General features: G+C 43.7%; 1 protein-coding gene across 13 annotated transcripts in view; it reads left to right on the top strand.

Moving 5' to 3' along the window:
- The first annotated feature begins 6,988 nt into the window (after positions 1-6,988).
- Positions 6,989-24,518, top strand: part of CAPRIN2 (caprin family member 2) — a 2,777,496-nt gene continuing 2,759,966 nt past the window's right edge. For all 13 annotated transcript variants that reach the window (XM_069628538.1, XM_069628546.1, XM_069628537.1 and 10 more), the window contains exon 1: positions 6,989-7,236. The gene's annotated coding sequence lies outside the window, so the exon portion shown is untranslated. The remainder of the gene's footprint in view (positions 7,237-24,518) is intronic.

The raw sequence follows: 24,518 nt of genomic DNA, 5'->3' as shown, positions 1-24,518 counted from the left end.
TGTTTCGAACACCCCCATCCAAGTTGTCACCTCCTTATTTTTGTCATCTAGTAATAATGTTATGATAGGCCCCGCTCTCCTAATTCCATCCTCTCTCGCTCTCCTTTGTCCGTCTATTTGCATGAACTGTCCTATGGCCTCCTCCTCTTTTTTATCTTGTAACCTTTTTACTCCTTTCAGTACTTTCTCAAACAATATCCATAAACTTGTCCTGCTTCTTTCGGTGACGATTGCCTCAATGTTATTTTTTAAATCTTGTGGCCATTGGTACCCTTCCGTCATTATCCAAGCGTGTAACTCGTCCCCATATTTCCTCATTGTTTCCCTGAACTCTTTCTTTGTACATTCCTTTAGTTTACTTTCGATATCATGAGTGGGATGCATAAAGAGTTCTTTACTTAGTGCTCGCGTTTTTTCTTCTGTTGCTTCACTGAACCCAGATGGGGTTCGTATGGATAATTCTACCTCCTCAGGTGTTGTTTCATCCATGGTTCCTCTAACGTACCTAGGGGGGGGGTCTTGTGTCGGGGCGTTTGGGGCAGTTACGTAAATAGGTACATTTAACTTTAAGAGGGCGTCAGTGTCCCTCTCATTTTGTTCGTCGGTGGGTTTAGACTGTTTTTCCGGTAATAGGGGATACATCCCTTTACCGTACTGTATCAATCCCTCCCGGTCTTCTTTTTCCATCTCTTTTGCGAATTCTATATTGTCTAATTCACAAGCCTTCTGTGATTCTGTACGGCGGGCAATCTTATTTTTCCGCGCCTTTCTTTCCGTCATCATTTTTTGTTTTATCGCTTCCGTCCGCCATTGTCTAATAGCATCATACTGAGCTGGCCGGACTTTCTTCTGTAATAGGGCTAACTCCAGATGTTCGATAACCTTAAGGTCGAAGGTCCCCACTTCCGGTGGCCAACGATACTCTAAAGACTTTCTGGTATACTGTTCCCAATTGGGACAAAACTGGGTGGCTCCCAACCCATATTCTGTTAACATAATATAACATGGGGTTCCAATAGCAGGTGCACGTATTGCTTTCTCATTTTTATCACGGTCACATAAGTTTCCCATTATTAATAATATCCTTTACCAAAGATCAAGTAATACGTACCATAAAACTGATACCAATTGTGGCTTACCATCCACCAATACAATTCTCTGCAGATACAATTCACTCACCGCACCAGGGAGACCTCCCCTCTGTCTGGTTCGTCTGGGCCTTGGCAGAGCAGTCGCCTCTCCTTCTTCCCGATCTCTTGTCTCAAGATGAGGACCGCGCTGTTTTGCATCAATCGTGCTATGAAATATGGGCCCAGTTAGTCGTCGCCGGAGACAGGAGCTCGATGGAAGGCACGCATCAAAGCGATGGACTGCGTCTGCAAGAAACCGCCAGCACAGGGACGCCAATTGTAAATGCTAAAATTCACAAGGCGGAGGTCTCCATCAATAAACACACTATTAAGTGAGTTTAACAATCATTTATTGCAATCAAGACAAAAGCTTCCGCGGAAGGGCCGACACATAACACATCATAGAGATGCTGCCAGTGTGTGCTCCTGAACATCACAAAGAGCATGTCTTTTATAGGAACACGGATACATTAAGTCTTATGCCTGGCTTCAAGCCCAACCCCTTTCCATACATACATTTTCCTGCCAAAGCACTTTTGGCTGTTATTCCAAACATTGCGGTGAGATTTACAAAGGCCGGACATTGTAAGTGATCATTATTCATGTATCTTATCTAAGCAAGTCAAAAACATCCTTCAGGATGCACGTTCAACCTTTAACATACGCGATTGCAAAAACAAACCAATTCATCATATTTGACACAGTGGGGAATTCGCAAGCTACACATATCCTGCCGCGGCAGTGATAGCAATTTCCATATATGGCTGTTTAAATATTGGCAGAACATATCTTTTCCAGAGTGCCGCACAAGCGCTTGATAAGGTTTCCCTTTCACACACATTCTCAGAAAATAGCAAGTCCAAATATAGATAGGTTTATGCTTATGTCCCGAAAAGAGTGCAAATGCTAACAGTCATTATTCATAGATATACCCAAGGGTCAGTGAACACATGCTGACTTGCAAGGCCACTTCCCGTGCGAGCGATGCATGAGGCTTAACAGATGCTGGCTACGTGTGTGTTTTACAGAAAGGCAGGCTGAGAGTATAATTTTCTGATTCTGTGAGTGTTGTAGGCCCCAAGGCGAAACCTTGAGCCTTTAGGCCTTGTACACAGACATGAAGGCAGTTGCTTTAACAGGGAAATGATGCTATAAGCAATGAGGTAGTCTTGCTGAAGCAAACCATTATAGCAATTTCCAGGGGAGAAGGGTTTTCATATTAACAATATACATCCCACTAGGGCAAATATAATTCAGATAGTGAATGTTCTAGCGGATTTGTCAGCCCATGGCAAAGCCTACAGAACAGTAAATATGTGTAGGCCGGCTATATTAGCCAGACAACGCAAGATACAGAATGTACCAGTGGGCGAACACCCATTAGTATGCAAATTTCCCAGAGGGGTAAGGATTTTGAAACCACTGGAGCCCAGATACTCTCAAACTTAGGATGTTAACGCAGTACTAAGTTTATTTAATAACTGTCCAGATAATTATCAGCTTTCAAGAAAGGCATTATCAGCATAGCTCACTACACTGCATCGCCTCATATCTCGTAAGAGTGTCTGATGTAAAAGCACTCAAGGTAGACCGGAAGTCATTTGGGGTCACGTTGCATGTTAGCAAGAGGACTAAGACAGGGATCAAGACTGTTACATACTCTGCCTTTCAAGATCAACCCAGGTTGTGTCTGGTTCGTGGTCTGAAATCTTACGAGAATGCCACCAGCAGTCTAAGGCCGGCAAGGGTAACACAATTATTAATTGCGCTAAGGAAACCATTCAAAGCCGTTGCAGTGACAACTCTAGCTAGATGGGTCAATTGGTGTATGCTACAAGTGGACATAGAGTTTGAGGCTCACAGAGCTCATTTGATTAAAGGAGCTATGGCATTGAACGCATAATGCAGGAGCCAGATTAGAAGACATTTTAAAAGCAGCCGACTAGTTCAAGGAATCAACATTCAAGGAATTTTACTTGAGACTGATTGATCAAATGTCTACGTCGGTGGTAAACTTTGAACTAGCATAATCCGAGCCTCCGGTCTTAACATAGAATACTGATTTTCCATTCTAACGTCATAGAAAGTCAAGATTCTACTAAAGACACAGAGGACGAAGGATTATCTCACTCAATCGTATTAAACATAAGTTGAATTGTGATGTAATACCTATAGAATAAAATGTTTGCGAGGAATTGTATTTTAATAATTGCCCACGCTATGCTAGATAGCCTCCGCTTTGTTGTTTCATTATTTACCAAGAACGGAAGCTAAGGCAGCAGGATCCTGGGACAAGCAAGAACCAGCTTTACATTTCAGTGTCTATGGTGGGGGCGCATGAGTTAACAGTCGAGGCAGAGAAAAAAAGAGGAAGGACAAAGGAAGGAAGAAAAGGTTATGGACAAGCAGAGAGAGAGAGGATTGGCTTGATCTAGCACGTTGTAAGTTAACATATAAAAAATGGACTACAAAAAAGGACATTTATCGGGAAATGTAGTTCTTTATTTGTATTGAAATCTTTTAATATATTGTTGATGTTATAATGCAGCTCGAGTTTAAAGTAAAGAAAGAAGAGCATAATCCTTTGCCTATGTGTCTTTAATAGAATCTTGACTTTCTAAAACGTTAGTATGGAAAATCAGTATTATCATTGCCAGAACTTATTACACCATATATTACATTCTGATTCATTTCAGAGATTTCAAATTCCTTCATCATTGTATGAAGATCTGAATCAGATATTAAGGGAGGGTTCATCTACTATTTTGAACATCTTCTTTGCAGCCGCTAATGCCTTATTAAATTAAATGGGCTGTGACCGTACTAGCCTACAGGAAAATACAGGTAAAGTTTAAAATGAGAAAGCGCGATTTGTTTTGCCAACAGACAACTGATTACCAAATATAGATCTTTTATAGAATATTCCAATATCGTGAAGAATGTAGACTCAATATTGAAATATTTTGCTATTTTCCCAGACAGGAAGTACAGAACCATGTTTATGCAATTTTATTGTAATCTACTTGGTACATTATAAAGGCTTGGTCATCATCTCGGCCTATCCAGAGAAAATAGAAACTGTCGCTTATGCCTGTGTTCCTCCTATAACTCTCAATTCACATGTTTTTGGCAAGTGTCCCCAGCCTTGCTCAGCCTACAAGTCCCTGTATGCTCATACACTTAAATGGGCTCTCACCCGCCAAAAAAACGGAATCGGGTGCTTTCACCAGCAGTGGAGACACTGAAGGTTGAGAGCTATGTTCTATATTTTGGAAACATTAAAGTATTTCTTGATAAATTGTGAAATAACTCGCTTCCTGGGACACATTTAGTGTAATATGTCAGTACCTCACCCTCCTCATATTAATACTGATGTGTTTTGTAAATAATTTTAAATGGTAATCAACCTTTCTTAATAATTCAACTGGTCACATTTATTAGAGGTATACAAGTTTTCTTAAATGAAAGGATAACTTTGGACTGATATTAACTTTCATTAACGAATAATAAATCAAATAAAATTCTTACTTTTTATATTTATTGTCGTAATTATATGTGTATTGTTGATTGGTATGTGTTGTATTGATTGTTTTGATTGTGAAATGTAAAAAGATTTAAGGGCTGATATTATTTATGAGATTTTTAGAAAAGTGTTCTATACTCAACAGATTCCGGAAACATGGCATCAATCTATTATTATTTCTTATTCAAAAAAGGAAACAGACAAGATTCTAATAATTACATGCCCATCGCCTTATTGGATGCACCAGGAAAGTTATTTGCTCGTTTGATCAACTATGGCTGAGAGAGAAAAATCTTCAAGATCCTTGCCAAACTGGATTTAGAAAAGGCTTGGGCACCTCAGTGAATTGCGTGATCCTTTCTGCTATACAGACATACATGAGTTAATCCAAACAAGCTCTATATATGGTGTTTGTCGGCTTTAAGGCAGCATTCGATTCAGTGTCAAGGAATAAGCTGCTGAATAAATGGAAGAATGCAGGATGCCCGGAACATCTGTTATACTATATTCATCAGTTCTATCAAAATACATTGATACAAATAAGGTTGAATCAAGAGGGGCTTTTGACAGAAAATATGAAGACGAGTCGAGGCTTGAAACAAGGCTGTTTGATGGCAGCAACACTTTTCCATTTTTTCATTTCAGATATGATGGTAGAGCTAAAGAGTTCAAGATCTGATGCAACATGATTAGGATCAACAAAAATAATGACATTGTTCTATGCTGGCGACCTGATCTTAATGTCAAAAACACTGAGCGGGTTGCAAAATCTTCTGCTAACTTTGGAACAATATTCTAAAATAAATGATCTGGTCATAAATGTACAGAAAACTAAACTCTTGTGTATGCATCCTACTAAGAACTGTAACAAAAAAGCAAACGACTAAGGCAAAGCTTTAGAGGATGTGGATGTATATAAATATTTAGGGGTGAATATTTCCAATTGTAATAAGGACAAACCCTGCCATGAAGATCTAAGAGCTAAATTAAACACTGCTATTTCACAAAGTTTTTTTGTACAAATATGCGCTTACTTTTTATTTACAAAAAGCAGTTACGATTGTCTTTTATGGTTCAGGAACGAAGCTGGTAAATAAAGAGCTATACTGGTCAAAAATGGAAAGTCATTACTGGAAATCCGTTCTAAATCTCCCAAATTCAGTTCCAATGCCAAAGTTACGCTATAAACTAGCATGGGCGTAATTTTAGTGGGGGACAGGGGTGTTTGTTCCCCCCAACTTTCATGGCACACAATTTTGTCCCCATTCATTTGGTTGGGGAACCTTTTCTTTAGATGTCATGCTCCCCCGAACATTTTGAGCAAAGTTACTCCAGTGTGAACTAGGGATTCCAACACTGTATGGGATGTACAAGTGGAAGCTCTGCGCAAGGCATAGGAAGCTTCTTGACCCAGGAACAAAAGAAACAGCTTTGTCATCACTAGCAGAATCTATGAAAGGAGTGGATAATCTCTTTGCACAGACAGAGAAAGTGTATTAAGCAGATACTCCAAGAAGCAGACGTTACCAAAGAGCTACTTACTCCAGAATCCCACTTGTGATAAAATGAAACTACATCAATACGATTGGATTTCAACAATGGAAAAGGCAAAGATATATACAACTGGACACATTGAAATCATGCTGGAAAAAAAGATGAAAACGACAGAAAGTTATTTGTTAAAATCTCCAAGTGCAGAATTTAGACAAATTATATTGCGTTTTCGGTTGAATATCCTTTATACCAGAGAAATGCAAGCAGTAAGGAAGCACATTAAAAAGGTGGACGGTGGCTGTAGATTTGAGTGGGGCCTGGGCTCAACAGAGACTCTTAAAACATTTGTTGGCAGAATGTCCAAAACTAAAAGAGAAGAGAGGCCTCTACTTCAAGCAATAATTCGAAAACCGGTCAACATTCACAGTGGAGGTTCTATGGAAACAGATTCGTGTGACAAACAATGAGTGGATACAGATGGCAATTGTAAAATGTCTCCTTTCATTGGATTTGTAAAAAAAGTAATAAGGATTGATGATTGCTTGAAAATTAGTTACATAGAACGGAATACTGGTTGCAAAAATGTTTAATTTTGTAAAAGTTGTATACGAACTATAAAAAAAAAAATTAAAATGAAAGAAAAAAGAAGTATACTTAAGTCACCAATACTTTATGAGATCAAAGATAATTTGAAGTTTTGGAAGAACGCACTTGCGTGACTCCCACACCTGCGGTCGTACCTTCCAAACCCGGTCCACCACCGGTTCAAGCACTTTCGGGTGCTCTAGAATGTAGAGCCTTGACTGCGGCCTGAGCAGACGCAAAGTTGCGTGCTGACGTCACAATCGACCCAAACGGGTGGCAGTAAGCAGATTGTAGCACAGTGGTTCCTCGGACTCTCCCCGCCCCTCCTGTCTCCGCCCCACCCCCGCGGCGCTGCTGCGCTCAACTGGAGTAGAGGATATAAAGATGGGTGGCGGGGGGAGGGGATGGGTTTGTCGGAGGCAGGTGTGAGGTTAAGGCGGAGTTTTGGCAGTCGTAGTCGCAGCGGCAAGGCTCGCGCACCCCATCCCCGGCTGGCAGTACGAGGTAACGGTCTAAGGCTAGAACCTGTTTGGTTACAGTGGCATTACAAAGGGGGGCCGTGTGTTAGTCATCCGGTGGTACGGAACGTGAAGTATTGGTGTGCATTTTAAGTCCTACCTGTATGTAATATTGGCCCCGAAAATGTACCATTCAATGTCCGGTGAAGGCAAGCAGGAAATACAACCCAAGTGTTACTTTATCCGCTATGAGTACCCGCCGACCGTACGTGTCATGCACGTTTCGATTGCCCTTTAATTTTATGCAGTCAGGTGTGGTTACTCTGGTAGTACTCACCCATCTTCGTCTTGACATTATTTCAAGTTTTTATTTTACTTCAAAAAGGTGTCCACGAAAGCTAAAAGGCTGCTTGTTGTATTCGTCTAACTGAAAAAGCCACCCGGGCGTCTTGTACGCTATAAAACCCCATGAGGGTAGTTCCCAACGCGAACTTCAAGTATTAAGCACCAGTGGACTATTTTGTTTGCTTAAAATGTTGGGGTTGGGGGCGGTGGAGTTAGGGGGAGGATTTGAATGAAAGGGTCCCCTGCAAAATGAGTGGGACAAAATGGTGTGCCACGAAATTTGGGGGATGGCTGGCTAACAACCATGCCCCTCTTAAATTATGCCTGTGTTAAGTACTATGATGAACCAAATGGCTCGCATTCTCGTGCTGAATGGGGCTTTTTCCCGCCCCACTACTCAAGCCATAGTATCTATAGCAGAGAAAATAAATTACGTGTGCAAACTCGCACCAAATTGCTCCTTACAACCCAATATCAGTGTCTCTTCATTCTGCCCAACTAAATGTCCAGGCATTGTATATATGTATGCGATTAATAAAGCATTAACCAAGCACAGGCACAGCAGATCTCTCTGGGCAGGCTTGTTCACTACCTCTGTTTGCTACTACTACATTAATGATTGATTAAATGTAAATGATCGGCTCTTCCAGCTGAAATCTTGGATTGTAGGCTCTTGTATAGGCCGTTTCCCAAGAGTCCCAGGCAGAGCATAATGGAAGACGGCTCCCCCCCTTCCCTCTACAATCTCAATCTCCCCAAAGTGGACAGACTGACCTTGTGCCCTGGCCATTACTTGCTCTTTTCTAAATTTGCTGCATATGTCTCCTACCCAGACCTTTCCCCCCACCTTTCTGTTGAGTGGTGTTTCCCTTCTCTATTGATCAGGGGCGCTTCCACTCCCCCTCTCCCTTGTTGTCTGGTATTTGCTGTCCCCTACGCCTGTGTACTGACCAGGGATGGTTCTCTTCCCCACCCCTCTTTTGCACCAATGTGCTGCTCCAACCCCTGCCCCCTTGCCTACCCAGTGGGTAGCTTGTTGCTTTATGCTCCGTGCTCTTCTCCCTTCTGTCTAGAGGACACCCTGCCCTTTCTTCCTAGAGACTCTGTTCCCCTTCTTTCTGTTCAGGTGCATCTTCCTACCACCCATTCTAGGTGAGGGTGCCTTCCAGCCACCCTCTTTCCCCTTATGCCTTGGGATCCATCAAGCCCTTCCTCGTGCACAGGTGTCACCTTCCCTCTTTCCCCTCCTGCCCAGGGTTGCCTTGTTGCACCACACCATCCCCGAAAAGTGGGCGGGGCTGGGCTTTACCATAGTTTTCTTCGAATACCATTTCACCTAATAGGATTTCACTGAAAATGGTAGGGGAAATGCTAGATGTGTAATGCATAATAGGTCGGGTGTGGGGAAGGTGTATACGTTGGGGTAGGGAGGGGTGAGGGAGGATGCAGGGTTCTCCCTCGCATTATAAGAAAGTAGATCTAGTTTTCAGTGAAATGGATTTGGCGAAATCTCCATTAGGTGAAATATTCTTGATGAAATGACATACATCTGGGGCTGGGAGAGCAGACACATGGACTACTTCTGGTAGGGAGTAAACGGACTGATTAGCAATCCCAAATGTGGAGTTTCTACCCCCTGAATGTGCATCTCCTTAAAGCACACCAGGTTGGTTTCTGCCCACGTTATCAAATGATGAACTGGGCATTTCAGAAGGATTGTGTGTCCAGGTGACTCATGTAAGCCATAATAGTCTGTCACGATTACAATTGAATTGAAGGGAGAAAGCATAACCCTGAAAATGGCTACCAACTCCCTGCAATTTGACTGGCTTGTGGTTCCACAAGGTATTCCCTCTGCTCGAAAGAGGCCCTTGTAATGCCAATCCAACCTGTGCAAGTACTGTTGGTAGTAATTCTGCCTCAGAGGCAAGGCGAGGTGGGAAGCCCTTTAGTAGGTTTTTCATGTCTAACCACCTCTGTAGACTGCCTAGTGAGCTCAAAACTGGAATCAATGTCTCGCAAGTCTGGCACCCATTGCTTGTTCAGATGGAAAAACAGGGACCCAAAAATGTGTAGGAGGCCTTCACTGTAGAGCTGGCGAGCCGATTCTACTTTAAGAGGAGTTTGAGAAACAGCTTTGCCCTATCTACAGAAGTGTGGAATAAAAGCTCCTTAGAAAGCCCTGTCCTTGGCTTTGTGATCTAAACAGGCCTTGTTTATTGGGAAGCCCGCTGATTGGTGCATACAGCATACCCCCAGCCCCAGTCATGTGCCAGCATGGATTCTCTTGATGGAGCTCTTAGCAGATAATTGTCCAGGTTAGGGAACACCTGGATGCCTTCCAGATCTGATGAGGCCATCACCGGGGGCGAAGGCCTTTGTACATTGTCACGGAAGGATAGCTCAGCAGCAACGTGCTCGCCTTGGAAGCAAGACAACGCTAAGCAACACAGGTTCGATCCCCGGGTCCGCGCTTAGAAACTCTAGGTATTTAAGCGCGTTATAAATATGCAACTAAGACAAAATAGCAATTACGCAACTAAAAAATAAACAATTCCTGTATCAGCGCCTCGATGCTTGCGGGCTGTCTGAGCGCTTTAAAAATGTAAAAAATAAAATACCCTGGTGGCAGTTTTCAACTTAAAGGGAAGAGTTCTAAACTAAAAATGCTGATTCTGTATAGGCTTCCTCTTTTTGCTGCATTTTCTGGATGTCATTGAGAATTCTACTGCTGCCACGCATCTTTCAGGCAGCGCATACCAAACATGTTTAATAGCTACCCGTTCTGCTAGACGCGTGCATACACAGTGCAGGGTTTACTTTTCACAAACCAACATGTACGCCACCTGACCAGCCCTCCTGTTGTATCAGCAAGGAGACAGCCCAGCCCATCATCTAAGCTGCAGCACCAGATTTGCAAAAGGAACAGCGTGTAAGAAAGCATAAACAAAAAAAGCAGATTGGAATATAATCGGGCCCTGAAGAAGCAGGTTAACCACAAACCGCCCACTCATTGCCTTGTCACTCAGCAGGCCCCCAGTGAGATCTTCCATGCTGATGCACTCAGCTGGATCAGATAATTTGGGTCCAGGTTTGGTTCCCCAATTCCCTCCCAGCGGTTGGGAATGTTTTAAAATGATAGTGACCAGCCCAGCTTTCTGCTCAGGTCTCTGTCCAGAGTACAGGAACAAATAAGGGTGATTGTCGGTTGGAACCTGTAGCTACTTACTATACCTTAAGGGGAAAACCTGGGGGACAAAGATAGCTTGGAAAAAGGGTTCCTGTCATGGAGGTCGGCACCTCCAAGATAAAGTACTGGGACTAGGAAGAATACAGAGGTAATGGAATATTAACTGTGATGCCAAGCCTACCAACAGCAACACTTGTTGCATTACCTGCAACAAATTGGATTTCACAAACAAGTCAAAGGGGAGAGAGAATCATGCCTTCAGTAAGGAGGATTCTCCTTTTCTAATGTCCGGTTGCCTTCGGATTAAGATGTGATGAGCAGGAGCTAAAGGCAGCTGCTGGATATCGGCACATTTTTCTCTGGCATTATGGGCCTCTTCTGGTCTATTTGTTACAAGAATCTCGTTTCTTTGCAATGTGTTTCATGCTGCTGTGATTTTAGATTAGATTTTTTTACCAAAGGTTTGCCATGTAGTTTCCTGGAATACAGGCATGTCAACTTGTTTAAAAAATGTGTATCAAATTGTAGTATACAATAGATTGTGCATAACTTGCAAGCATGCAATGTGCAGCAAACTCCATAAACAAGATTTATAGTCCAAAAGATGTAGCCAGACTTTTGTTTGGCAGTTTTTAAATGGGGCGTAGCTCATCCTTGGCGTCAAGTGTAATACATTCGAAACATTCATCTCCTTGATTTAAAATATCCACCATTTTCTCCAATACATGACATAAACAATATCTTTTTTAACTAGTGTTCGCTTTAAGGAACAAACATTTGTAGTATATTTAGTAAATTACACAACATTGCTTACTGAGTTTAATTAAATCTTCTGAGCATTAGAGTAACCAGTTCAATGCTCAGTTATTTTTTTAATCTCCTTACAAGAAGGCTGGGTGATTAAAAATGAATGCTAGTTTCAGAAACCTTCAGTTTGACAAAAATATATAAGTATAGTGGAGGCCTCTTGAATGGTTTGGATATGCTTGTCTGTCAATAATTGCTGAAGGTGGTCTACCCATCATATCTTTTGGACTATAAAGTGTTTATGCTGCGTTTTAGTTACAAATTGCTTTAAAAAGTGTGCTGCGTTTTCTGCTTCCTCTGTGGGTTGGTGTTTTATGGATCAGGCTTTTTAGTTTGTTACATGAACTCTGCTTTGTTTTTATGTGGATGCAGCAAGATCATTTCATTGGCTGATCATGTAGTTTGACTGTGATCAGTGTACTCGCCAGGTTCTTGGTTACTCACAAGGGTCTAAGATCTGTATGCCTTATATCAGTGGACTCCTGTTTATGGTTCTATGAATAATCACTATCAACCAGTTTTAAGATGGTATTTTCTAGCTTTGCTTATGCAACACAATTACCATAATGCATTTTGATTTAATTTTCCTGCACCATCCTCTTGTCATTGAAAATAAAAGCTGTTTCTGGTACTGGTTGGGGGATGAAATAACAAGTATGTTTTCTGGATCTCCTAGAACTGGAAAATTGAGCCAAAAGCATGCTACTAGAACATCGCGACCTCTTGCTCAGTTTAACAGCATGCTATTGGTGAGATCCACCCGCAAAACATCTGATTTCCTCAACTACAATGTATGGTTATCAGCAACGGCAGTTGCTGGTCTAATAGGATTCTCGTTAATGGAGTCCTGAATAAAAAGGCGACTTTACCTGTACTAGGCATCTGTCGTTGGTTCTTAGCTTTAAGACCATTTCGAAAGTCTCAAGTTTGGTCATGACAAGTTGATTGTTGACTTTTCAATTTTTTGGTTGTATTTGGGTACCTCCGCCATGCCACTTTATTCCCTCATATCCCACACTTGCTGCATACCATGTATGTATATCAAATGTATGTGGATCAAATCACTGCACACCCGGTCCTTATAGCACATGGATGGTTAATACCCGTCTGGTTAGGTGTGCCCCTCATCTGCAAAGTTCTGGATTTGTTTGGGTAGCTTACTTTGCTTCCACAGTTGTTGGCTTGCGTCTCTTGTCACCAGTGAGCTGGCACTTCGAGGATACAATTATGTGTTTGCAGTAGTTCTTGGGTGGCTGACTACAATATCAGTAATATCCAGGTGGCACTTTGAAAAACGACACTTAAGTTATTTTGATGGTCCCAGCAGTAGTTTAATAATCTGATTTGAGTTGGAACCAGTATTTCCATGGGAGCTAGTTGTATAAATGGTAGATTTGCATTGTGGGGCTGTTAAGGTGTGGCCACAGTAATGCTAAATTCGCATTTAGTCCTCAATTGTTCCATCCTTGCTCTCCTACGCTGCTGTACAAACTGGATGCTTGGCTGAAGGTTGGGTGTTAATTTCATTGGGAGGGAGTATGCAAATTTGGTGGTGCACTTGCTAGTTCCTTTGTTGTGACTTGTTCCTGTAACACTGCAGAAGAGTAACTCTAATTATTGCATAGAGGACCTCTGCAAATAGATGGCTCTTTAGCAAAAAGCAAGTGTGTATCAACATGCAAGGTTATTTACATAAAGACAATCTGTAGTTAATCTGAAACTGGTTAGGCCCGTCTGCCCTACAAGATTTCAGTGATTCTGTTTCAAGCCGTGTGATGACGCCCGCACTGTCCAGAAGTATATTACGTATGGTAAATCAAAACGAAACTGTTGCGTTGCTATACAGTAGACAAGACGCTCAACCTAGTGTGTAAACCAGAAAGAGAAATCAAACCATAATAGCCCATACTGCTTGCAAACTCTGAATACAAAATAAAATATTTAAAATGCGTACTTTTTTAGGGCCGTATTGTAATTTAAAGGGAAGCAAATTTCGTTTAGACAAGCAGTAACTACCTCAATATCAATTGTTAACACGTACTTATTTCTGCAAGTGAAGAGGCACAGATCAGTATGTACTAGACCCAATTTCTCAATTCATCACGCTCAATTGCAAACTTTCGACCAACACATTAGGCTCTGAGTGAAACACATGCATCATGTCCGACTTATTAACTTACTTTTTTCATAGACTGAGCCCAATACATTTGCTTGGTATTTTGACAACCACTTCACTACTTTGTTCCGTGTATGGCTCAGTCCAAACTAAGTTGCCTACTTTCGAATAATTAAGTTCCAAAAAACACAAATTTTAAATTACTTCATTGTGGATTAAAAGTTAGTGAGCAGCACTGTCTGTTAGTTTTATATTTAATTGAGGGAGTATACACTTGAAAGCTAATGTGTAACTTGAGGTTTCTTTGTGATGGCAGTGAAAATGTGCTAAAAATAAGGTGGTTACTGTTATTCATTCGGGCCCAATGTTGAAAATATTGCCCTTTATGATCCTTAAGTGCGAGTGACTGGCTAATCTTAGCTCTACCCTCCAAGAACCATTATTTCAGGAGTGTTCTCAACTAGACTGCGAATTGGGGTAGAGATCCCCACTTCTACTTTGTTTCGAACCAGAGGCACTCCTTGAGAATGCACAGGCTGTGTGACAACCTCCAATTTCAGAAAATTACTAATAGGTAGCACTGTCATACATGATATTCGGATGCATTCACTCCGAAAGAGTACTTTAGCTAGATCTAAAATGTGCCAGACTGACTCAAGAGATTCCTGGTAGGAATTGTATGTGTATCTACTCAAGCTTATAAAGCGATTTCACCTAAGTAAGGTAAAATTTTCGATATGTCTGTACACACGTTTAGCAGTTTATAATTCAAGAAATAAAATAAGGGAGAGGAATAGAACATACATTTTGAGTGGAAAGGGTTTTAATACTATATACGATGTAGCAAGGAAGTAGAGCGAGATGGAGAGACAATTCCAAGAGTTTAAGTGAGAAAGGGGCACAAGGAGGAGATGGAGCAGTGAAGAGGAAAGTGCATGATGGAATGTAGAGATTAGAGAGCAGAGATGGGGAGGAGCAAGACCATTGAAACATTTAAAGACAATGACAATGCTAGTCAAAAGGAAGAAAAGAGTAATTGAGACACTATTATGTGTCAGTACATGGTTTTCATCATTAATCATACAAGAAAGGGGTTTTGAGCCAAACTGCCTTTGTGGGCCTTGCAGTGTCATTTTGTGTTTGGTCAGTGGCTTAGAATTTCTCTTGGATATATTTCCCAAGGGTAAGAATGTAATGAGCAGCAGTATTTGTGTACACTTGGACAGTAATTAAACATTTAGCAATTTGTTGGTGTAATCCTTAACTTAAAGCCTGAATAAATGTGGTTAAGAAAATCTTGAAAAAACGTTAGCTTCACCAACCTTGGGGGAACTAATGCCCTGTCCACCCTACTAGCATTAAAAGAGCAACAGTTTCCTGTCCACCTGCAACATTAACAACATTTTTACATTGAATGATGGATGCATTCTAAATGGACGAGGCAGGAAGCTGGACCAGTGAAGATAACATTGTTCTTTTAATTGAAGATGTTCAGATGCATGTAGTTATCAAGATTGAGTTGTATAGTAAGTAGCATCTACCCGCAGGCTCTCGTAATCAAATGAAATTATGCAACCAATACCTGATATGCCCAGGTTTCCTTGCATCATTCCTTTTTTGTTAATCATTCACTCTCATTCAAGCAAGCAATTGTTTAGGGTACAAGCATCAATACTCCTCGGCCATCACACCTGCAGAAACCCTCAATCACCCAATAATCCAACAAGAAAACGGGCAGCAAATGCTCACGGTTTTCTATGCAGCTGTGCAGAAATGGGTTGGGAATCGGGCATAGTATCCCCATCCCTTAAATGAGCCCCTTGAGCACAGGAACTAGAGGGTTTATACAGTTTTACACACAAAACCAGAAAGATGCATTTTGTGTTAAACTAATACTGGACTAACGGGTCATCCTGGCTGCATGGTTTTGCAGGACCTCCAAAGCTCTGTAATACTGCCCAGCCCATCCGTCGGAGAAACCAGGCTCACTTTAATTTAGGCTGATGGTGAACAGCTAGGATTTATTGTCTTGAAAGTAAAGGAGCAATGCCTGTAACTGAAACCCACCACACTGACCTGCCCATCAAACCAGTTACCTTTCTAGATATCTGGTCACTTGACCAAGGACGGTTTAAGAAAATCTGACAAGGTCTTTTGGCGCATGTATCTGGCATCCTGGCAAACTATAAGTCCATTAGTTCAGATCAGGAGTCTATCTATAATGTTCATGAAGGGAAGTGACGTTTACTGACCTACTTCTAGTCAAGCAAGATATCACTGGCGGTGGGAACATCTTCCAGATGGGTTCTTCTGATCTCTCCTCATCAGCAGAGGGGCAAGTTACTCCACCCACATTCAACAGTCCATTGTCTAGTCAAGTTCATTCTGGTTTATTCCATGGCTTTGCTCCAGTACCTGCAGCAAACAATGGCTGCCATTGTCCCTCTGTGCATGCGTTCTTCAGTATGTGGCAGAATAAGCATTGTCTTGGGTAAAACGTGGGAAAGCGGTAGCATAATAAGTCCAACAAAGAAAGACAACTAGAGGTGAGGACACAGGTCTCTCAAGGGCCATCTCTCCTTCCGAATCCTGGAACTGTTGCAGATAATTCTTGGCCAGCTGTTGTGCAATACACCTTCCCCGATGCATAGGCGCTCATTATAGAGGTAGACTTGCACTTCTCCATGATACAACTACTTTGATAAGTTAGTCTAATACAGCTTTAGTGATTGTTTCGAGGGTTCTGATCGCCTGGAGTTGTTGATGTATCAGTATTGGTTAGCTGTGCTTAAGTGATGAACCATGCTGCACTTTCTTATTAACCCACACATTCATTTAATCCTTGAACCTGATGCATTCTCCAAGCAGCAAGTGCTGTATATGCACCATCTGACACATGATCAGCCACTTAGTACGCCCCTCCTCAAACATTGCAACATTATTGCCGCTACCTCTGAACAATTGGGAAACTGTTTTGGCATGAAATACAGACAGAGGAATTGGAAGCCATTGTACCAAATTAAGTATTGACAATGAGATGTCAAAACCTGGATTTATCTGACTAACTGTATCCTACCAAAAGTGACAACCTTAGCTACCTCTGTGTTCCAGAAATTCAAAGTAGTTATTGAAAAACAAAACCATTCAACAGTGTAATTGAAATCCATTCTTAACTTCTGGCCTTTATATATTGTCCATGCCCAGTACAGACACCAAGCGGAACCCTAAGGTATGTTTGCCTTATTACAATCATCAGTGATTTATTTCTGATGCGTTACATTTACCAAGATTGTGGCGACCGATCCATGGTGAAACTTGGACTGCTGCATTTCTTCCAATTGTCTAAAGTATAAAACTGACAATGCATTCTATTAGTAATGCGTATAAACTCGGGCAAGTTAGTCACATTTAGTCAGCTTGACTTCATTCAGTTCCACCCTGAATAACTAGACTGGGAGTGTTAATGGTGGTGGATCCTGAGATACGGTCCGGTATAGCTTTTATCTGGGAGCCAGTTTAGGAGTGCTTCACATGGGTACAGGGCCTGCCTGAGCTGATGAGCTTGTTTACATATCAATCCTAAGAAAAGATTGATGCCACACTCACAACTCCCATTGAGCTGCAAGGTCCTCCCCTATGCAAAGATACTATGTACCTCTGGCATTACCAGGGCCATGATTCAGCATCTGCAGTAGCTTTCAAATGAGATTTTGTTTTAGTCTAGACACATGCCGTGCAGGAATAGGATGTTATTCTTTTAAGGAAAGAACTGCTTGAGCTGGTGAGCAGACCGCAGAGGGTCACAATTGTTTGGCAGGTTACAGTTCCCCGCTCATTGCTCTGGCGCTTCAATGTTCTTGCGGTGGTAGCATGCACTCAAGTGGTGGTCTCACTGACCTTTTATGGCAGAATTTGTGCTTTAAAGTACCTGGATTAGTACCATACCCATGCATATTTTGGCTTGTAGGTCTTTATCACATATTTGTCATGCTCCATAGAATGGCAGCCTTCAGTTGGTGTCTTCAGAGATTTTCACTTTGTGAACAGAGCTAATAGAGTTGATGAGTCTTTACATAATTTATCATCTGACAAATGGATATTATCATGAACTGGCTCGATGGGAGATGAGCAGTCCCCTTGGATATAGATGTAGCACCTCATGGGGGCTCAAACCCTGCCCTTTGATTTGGGGTGCAAAACTAAAGGGAGTATATCGGACCACTTCAATCAAGATTCTTACACACTTAATCTATTCTTGGGCACCCGATTTTGATCTACTGTGCCTGCTAACTTTGGATAGTGTGGACATTTAAGATTGTTGCACTTTTGAGGGCAGTATGGAGATTTTATTATCCGGTTCATAAAGGAAGTCATTGATCACCATTTGTTATAGGGACACCAAATCTTGGTATAAAATCCTTAAGAATTTTAATTTTCACACCTGTAATTGCATCAGCATGCGTGCACTGCTGTGCCTATATCCAGGTACAAGTATTCTAATAAGACTAGGACATATATTACATTGCAACAAGGCAATTACATGAAATCCACCTGGAGACCCACAAAACGGCCATAGAGTGAAGTGTGCTCCTGGCATGACTGGGGACGTTTTGCCTACATTGTTCTGGAGTCATACAACACACCACTTGGATTAGGCTTGTGCTATGGCAGTGAAATAGAGGGTGACAAGTGCTTTCATAGGGTGGAAATCCAACTTTCCCTGTGTCTTGGCATGAGTAAATTTGTTTGCAATATCTCTGGGGCTACTAACTAACCTTGTTCATCTTGCTAGTGTCCTTGTGGAGTTAACACCCTTTGAGTGCCCACTGATCCTTTTCACTTGGCGGAGCATTTTCCTGTATATCTGACAATTCTTTGTGGATCGTAAAGGGAAGTTTACGGACCTTCCTCACATGAAATATTTATTCAACCAGTCAGTAACTTCTAGCTTGTCAGTGGAATCTGAAGTGTCATTTCCACAACGCAACTCGTCCAGAGGTTGGTGCACTGCATATTTATTATGGTTGTTTAGGGAGCATGGCATCCAAAAGGTACTTTGCATAGTGTTTTCAGACTGCTTACCTGGAGCCGGTGAAACCCTTGCTACTTAATGTCGGGAAACTGGTAGCTGAGATTCAGCAGGAGCCAACGATGGCCCAACAGTCTCCATGAGTGTCTAGTGTGGAACAGACTTGAATCTCTACCTGTTTATATTCACAACACCGCTGGAGGAAAGGGATTGCAACAAAATAAAGAGCTCACTCCTTTGGTTGCAGATATCTATAAAATGGAATAGCATCAGATTATCGCTAAACCCTCACTTAGTCCTACTTTAACTCTATCCTTCTGAGTTATTACCTGACAACTCTCCTCTAATCGTAGACTTGCACTACATTTCAGATACGCAGCTCCTGGACAAGTCGGTAACACCACAGACCCATTTGATTGACTTGGCTACAGTTGATGTATCCCACAACTCCAAACACCATAGGGGAAGTAAATAAACAATTTCCTTGTGTCAGATCTCCTGAGATCTGTAGGGATGAGGAACAGAAGGTAAGATAACACCTTTTTCCAATCGGTCACCCTCCAAGAACACCCTCTTTACCGGTGATGCTCCACTATCTGCTTGGAGCAGATGTCTTAACAAGGGAATTCAAAATAAGACTCATGACGATTCCTTCTGCCTTAAATTACACACTTTAAAACGTCAGTCTAGGAGACCACCCGGGGGCATGGACAGAGATGGCCACATAGACTCTCTGCCACACCGTCCATAAGAGGGATTTTGGCTTGCCCTAGCTGCAAGAGAAGCACTTTCACTTTCTGTGCTGTGGAGACCAGCAGCACGCACCCGGGGGGGCGGTGTACAACGTGCACCCTGGCAGCAGTGGAGGCAAGCAGACTGGGCCAAGCCAAGCAAACGGGTGTGGCAGGAGCCCAGGGGTTGTCTGAGCACCCCAGGCAAAACAGCCGTGGCCGAAAAATCCCTCCAATGCTCGCGCAGTGTGCCATCTGAGCCTTGAGGCAGAGGGCTGGGAGGAGACCCAGCAAGGGGACCGCCGCAGAGTGGCATATAACGCAGAGACACCTGGTGCTTCGGGACATGCAAAGCTCTGAGATGAGGAGCAGCACTGGGCCCAGGAGGTGAAATCTATCAAACAGGGCCCCCGCCATTTATCGTAGTGTGGAGGCATAGATGGCATCGAAGAGACCAGCCATGGAAAAGTGCCGGGAGAAGGTCAGTCAAGGACTACCACCCGAACCAGACGTCGCTCAGGGGGTGCTGCAGGCCTACCAAGAACCGGTGACTGGGTTCTCCTCACCCCCTTCCCCAACCAGACCCAGTGGCACTGCAGCATGAGACCAACAGGGCAGCCCCGTGGAGCAGTGACTCGGAGCCCCTGAGGGGGGGGGTTGAACTCCTGAGCACATGGTAACAGAGGCTGCTCACCCCCTTGGCGGAGGGGTTGGGACGGCACAGCCCACACTTTGGTCCTTGTGATTGGTGTCCCTTTAGGGATATGGGTGCAAGAAGGCACGAAGGGGTCCCCCCTAGAAGGAAGCACAGCAGTAGTTTCTGGAGAGGCCATCACTGGCGAGAATCGGGCTTCCTGTGCCAGGACACACTGCAAAGGAGGTGGCTATACAGGGCCCAGGCCAGCAAGGTAGAGCACGGACATGCACCTGACCTAGGACAGCCCCATTACACCCAGCCAGGCTGGAGACCCTGGCACCTGGTCCCATAACAAAGGGGTCCAGGCTTGGGGATAGTGTCCTGTGAAGAGGATACGCTGTTGAAACTGAATTCCCTCAAACTGGGAGCATTGTAACAACTTATTCTTGGGATAAGAGCAGAAGGGTGAGATGGCCACAGATGTTAGGAGGAAGGTGCAAGGTCTGATTAACTCGATCTTCATGGCAGATGGGGGGTGGGGGGGGCAAGGGGGTGGGTCTGGGGAGTATGTCCAGCTGAAAAGGGCCCATAGAGGCGTTAGTGGAGGAGGTAGGGGCCAAAGGTCGATAATGGTCTTTTTCCTGAGATACAGGGAAAAGATGGAAGTGCTAGGTAAAGCCAAGCATTTGGGCAGTGTCCAATTCGAGGGAGATAGTCGAGGTATTCAGGATTTATCAGGTCTTTGTCCCAGCGTAGAGGCTGCCGCCCCTTGACGCAATGTCTCACGGAGAACCGTATTGGATATTGCTGGGCCTTCCCTTTCGCACTAACTTGAGAGAGAAGTGGACTACCGAATCACAAGTGGCCAGGAGGCATAACAGGTTCTACCTGTCCTGAAGGAAATTTTGCATGAAGGCCCTGGTGGTGACACTGGTGGGACAGCAATGGAACTGAGCCAGGAGGGTAATCATAGTGTGAAGAGAAGAATGCTGGGGGGCAGAAAATACAAGAAGCTGAACACCCACTCCCCCTTATCTCTCAACAGCAAAATAAGGTTGTGGCTCTAGCTGAGAACTACGGACAGATGTAAATACAGGCCCTAGGTGGCCTGCAATGTTTAGATTCGGACGGGGGAAGGGAGAGACATTTGAGACTGTGGGTGGTCACCCTTGATGGCCCATCACAAGGGAGGTGCCTTGCAGGGATGGAGGGGGTCCCAGGGTGAGAGTGACGGGGAGGAAGGGGGTAAGGGAGCAGGGGAGGGGATGAAGGCTTTGGTCTGAAGGGTAGGAGATCTGTTTTTTTATAGGGATGACTCCCAAGCCCCACAGGAGTTGGGAGGGGATAGGAAGTGGAGAGGTGGGGGATTGGGGTGAGGGGGACAGTTTTGGAGAAATTGAATTTCTGGGAGTTAATCGGAATTGAGTTGTCGGGACAGTTGATCCATGTAAATGCAAGCCATTCTGACCATTGAAGGCCGAGCCGATGCACTTCAGATGGGGACCTTAAATGTCAAGGGTTTGAATTCGCCCACTAAGCGATTGTTACTTGGAAGGGAATTCCGTAACAGGGGTCTGGACATATTGATGGTACAGAAAAGGAGGCTGGTTCGAGGGAAGGAAAGGCGCATCACAGGGGCTCAAATTGGGCAGGTCTTTTGGTCTTTGGGCCCCACCAAGAAGGGTGGAGTGGGAATCCTCCTCAATCTGAGAATCTGCATAGGTGAACCATGGGTTTGGAGGGGGGCAGCCGACGGGACCCTTATGGTCTCCGGAACCATGGAGGGAGTTGGGTGACCCATGCCAAAGTATATTTCCTGAATACGGGACAGTTCCAGTTTCTACCTGGAGTCATGGGAGAGATTTACCCAAATGGTAGGGCTTCTCTTGCTGGGGGATATTTTCATATGTGGGAGGACCGGTCCATGGACCATAGTGGTGGTCAGGGTTAACTGGGAGGTGAAGACAGGAAAACAGCAGGGGGCCTCCTTAGGTTTATGGCCGATCAGGGTATGACGGATGTTTGGAGAGGGCTCACCTGTCCATGAGGTTTTACCTGCCCCCTAGTCCATGGGTCCAGAAAAATGACCTGTTACTAAGGACTGGGCCTTTGCTAAAGAAATGAGGCAATAGAGGATTACTTTAGCTATGACACTGGGGAGGTTTACCTGCGAACGGTCTGGGAGGCAGCCAAAGCCACCTGGAGAGGCCTCCTGATAAGGGAACGTGCTACCAAGAAGAGGGTTGAGACCCGTCGGATGGAGAAGTTGAGGTGGGAGATCCAAGGTGGGGAGGCACCCCAAGAGCTGTTGGTCATATCGCCCCATTTCCCTTTTTAAAAAAAAAACTTTATTTGATTGTGGTACACGTCGCCTAATCAACACAACATTGAATGCATTTCAGTAACTTGGATGTCAAGTACAGAAGTTTTGTAATATACATTTTTTTGCCACTGCGCACGCAACGTTGAAGTATTCTAGTGACTTCTAAGATTGTCCTAATGTCTCCAAACAAGTATTTTTGGGGTGTTAGGTCTGTTGGGACTTGTGATTTCTACTAGAATGTTCGCCACTTCTTACCAGAATCTGTATATAGGTGGGCAACTCCAGTACATGTGAAATGAGTCAGCATGTTCGCTCCCGCATTTCTGGCAGCTGTCGGGGCCATTCCGTGTAAATTTAGCGTATTTTATCATTTATTTTTTTTTCTCCTCGGGTGTGTAATGCAACTTATTTAATAACTTGAATGGGTCAGACGGAGGCCTGCATTGATGGATACCCTCTTTGTTAACTCACAGTATCTTTCCCATGACTTATCCGATATGGTGGTTCCCAGGTCAGCTTCCCAGGAGGCTTTAATCTTACCGTCGGCATGTTTGACCCTACAACAGCGTAGAGCCCAGAGACACTGACTCCCGCCTGGGTGGACAAGGCCACGAGGCATGGGTGTGGAGGGGGTTGGTCTGAGAATAGAGGCCATCTAGCCTTAAAGGCCATTCACATCCTGTGGTATTGCAGCATTTTCAATTGATCCCTGCCCATCCCAACCTTGAATTCTTCCAGTGTTATGAATTTACCATTGGGGAAGATGTCTTTAATTTTGAATTCTCCCTCTGAATCCCATGTTTTCTGGACATCAGGGTCATAAAATGTTGCAATGCCGGGGCAGTTCCAGAAGGGGGCTTCTGAGTAATAAGGAGTTTCTAGTTGGAGCCTACGATTGATCCTAGACCATGCATGCACTGTTGTGCTGACTGGGTCGAATGGGCAGTCATCTTTATGCTTAACTTTAAAGATGATGGATCGTAAGTCGGTCAGATGTGCTGCGTGTCTCTCTATGCAGATGTGAGGTGTTGAGATCATACCAGTATCTGGCAAACTGGGCCTGCGCTACCCTGTAATATAATTCAAAGTCCGGGGCTGCTATGCCCCTTATATGGCTCCAGCATTTTTCCCATTTCATTCTGGCTCCCCCCGCACCACACAAACTCTACAACCAAGGATCGGAGGGCTGCGAAAAACTGTCCACCCGGCCATATCGGGATGTTAGTAAAAATATATAATGGCTTTGCTAGGATTACCATTTTTAGTATGGCCACTCGACCGATAAGTGAAATGGGAAGTTTTGCCCACAGGCTGAGCTTAGTGGAGATAGTACTCAATAGGTGTTCATGATTGTCGGAGTATAGGGAGGTTTTCCCCGCCAAGATAATTCCCAGGTATCTTATTTTAGTGGGGGACCATTGCAGTCCATGTGTGTTCGGCACCGCGTGGCAGGGGTTAGGGGAAAGATTTCAGATTTAGATCTGTTGGTCCTATAGCCTGAGTATTCGGCAAACCCGTTTATGGTTTCCATTGCCGGACCTAGATGTATCAGGTTCCCGGACATACAGCAATGTATCGTCCGCGTATAAGGATATCGATTGGTTTAGTCCGGCCATCTTTATGCCCCTCTGTCCCTGATGTCCCCTGATGGCTGCTGCGACTGCTCCATTGTGAGTACAGTAGCCGGACGCATCTCAGGAAGTACAGGCCAATTCCGAATTTCTCACGTACTGTAAATGGGGACGTCCATTACACTGAATCAAATGCTTTCAGTGTCGAGGGATACAGCTACCGCCTGGGCTTCAGGTTTTCTGGGCCATGATTCCAAACGGTAGTCAGAAGTTTAGTGCCGTTGACCTGGTGGGAATGAAGCCGCACTAATCTGGGTGTACTAATGTGGGCATATTTGGTATGAGTCTCATGGCCAGGATTTTATCAAGATTTTGGCATCACAATTTATTAGGGACAGGGGTCGGTAGGAGAATATCTCATTGGGTGGTCGCCTAGGTTTCAAAAGCACTGTTATTATAGCCTCTCTCATTGATGTTGGCAGGGTTCCGAATTCCATAGCTTCCTCCCACACCAACAACAGCACTGGCGACAGTTCCTCATTTAGTTCATTGTACAAATCTACTCCAATCCGTTTGAGC

The sequence above is a fragment of the Ambystoma mexicanum genome, chromosome 12, assembly GCF_040938575.1.
Source record: "Ambystoma mexicanum isolate Mex_15411 chromosome 12, UKY_AmexF1_1, whole genome shotgun sequence".
Classification (NCBI taxonomy): Eukaryota; Metazoa; Chordata; class Amphibia; order Caudata; family Ambystomatidae; genus Ambystoma; species Ambystoma mexicanum.
This window is presented reverse-complemented; position numbering and strand designations above follow the sequence as displayed.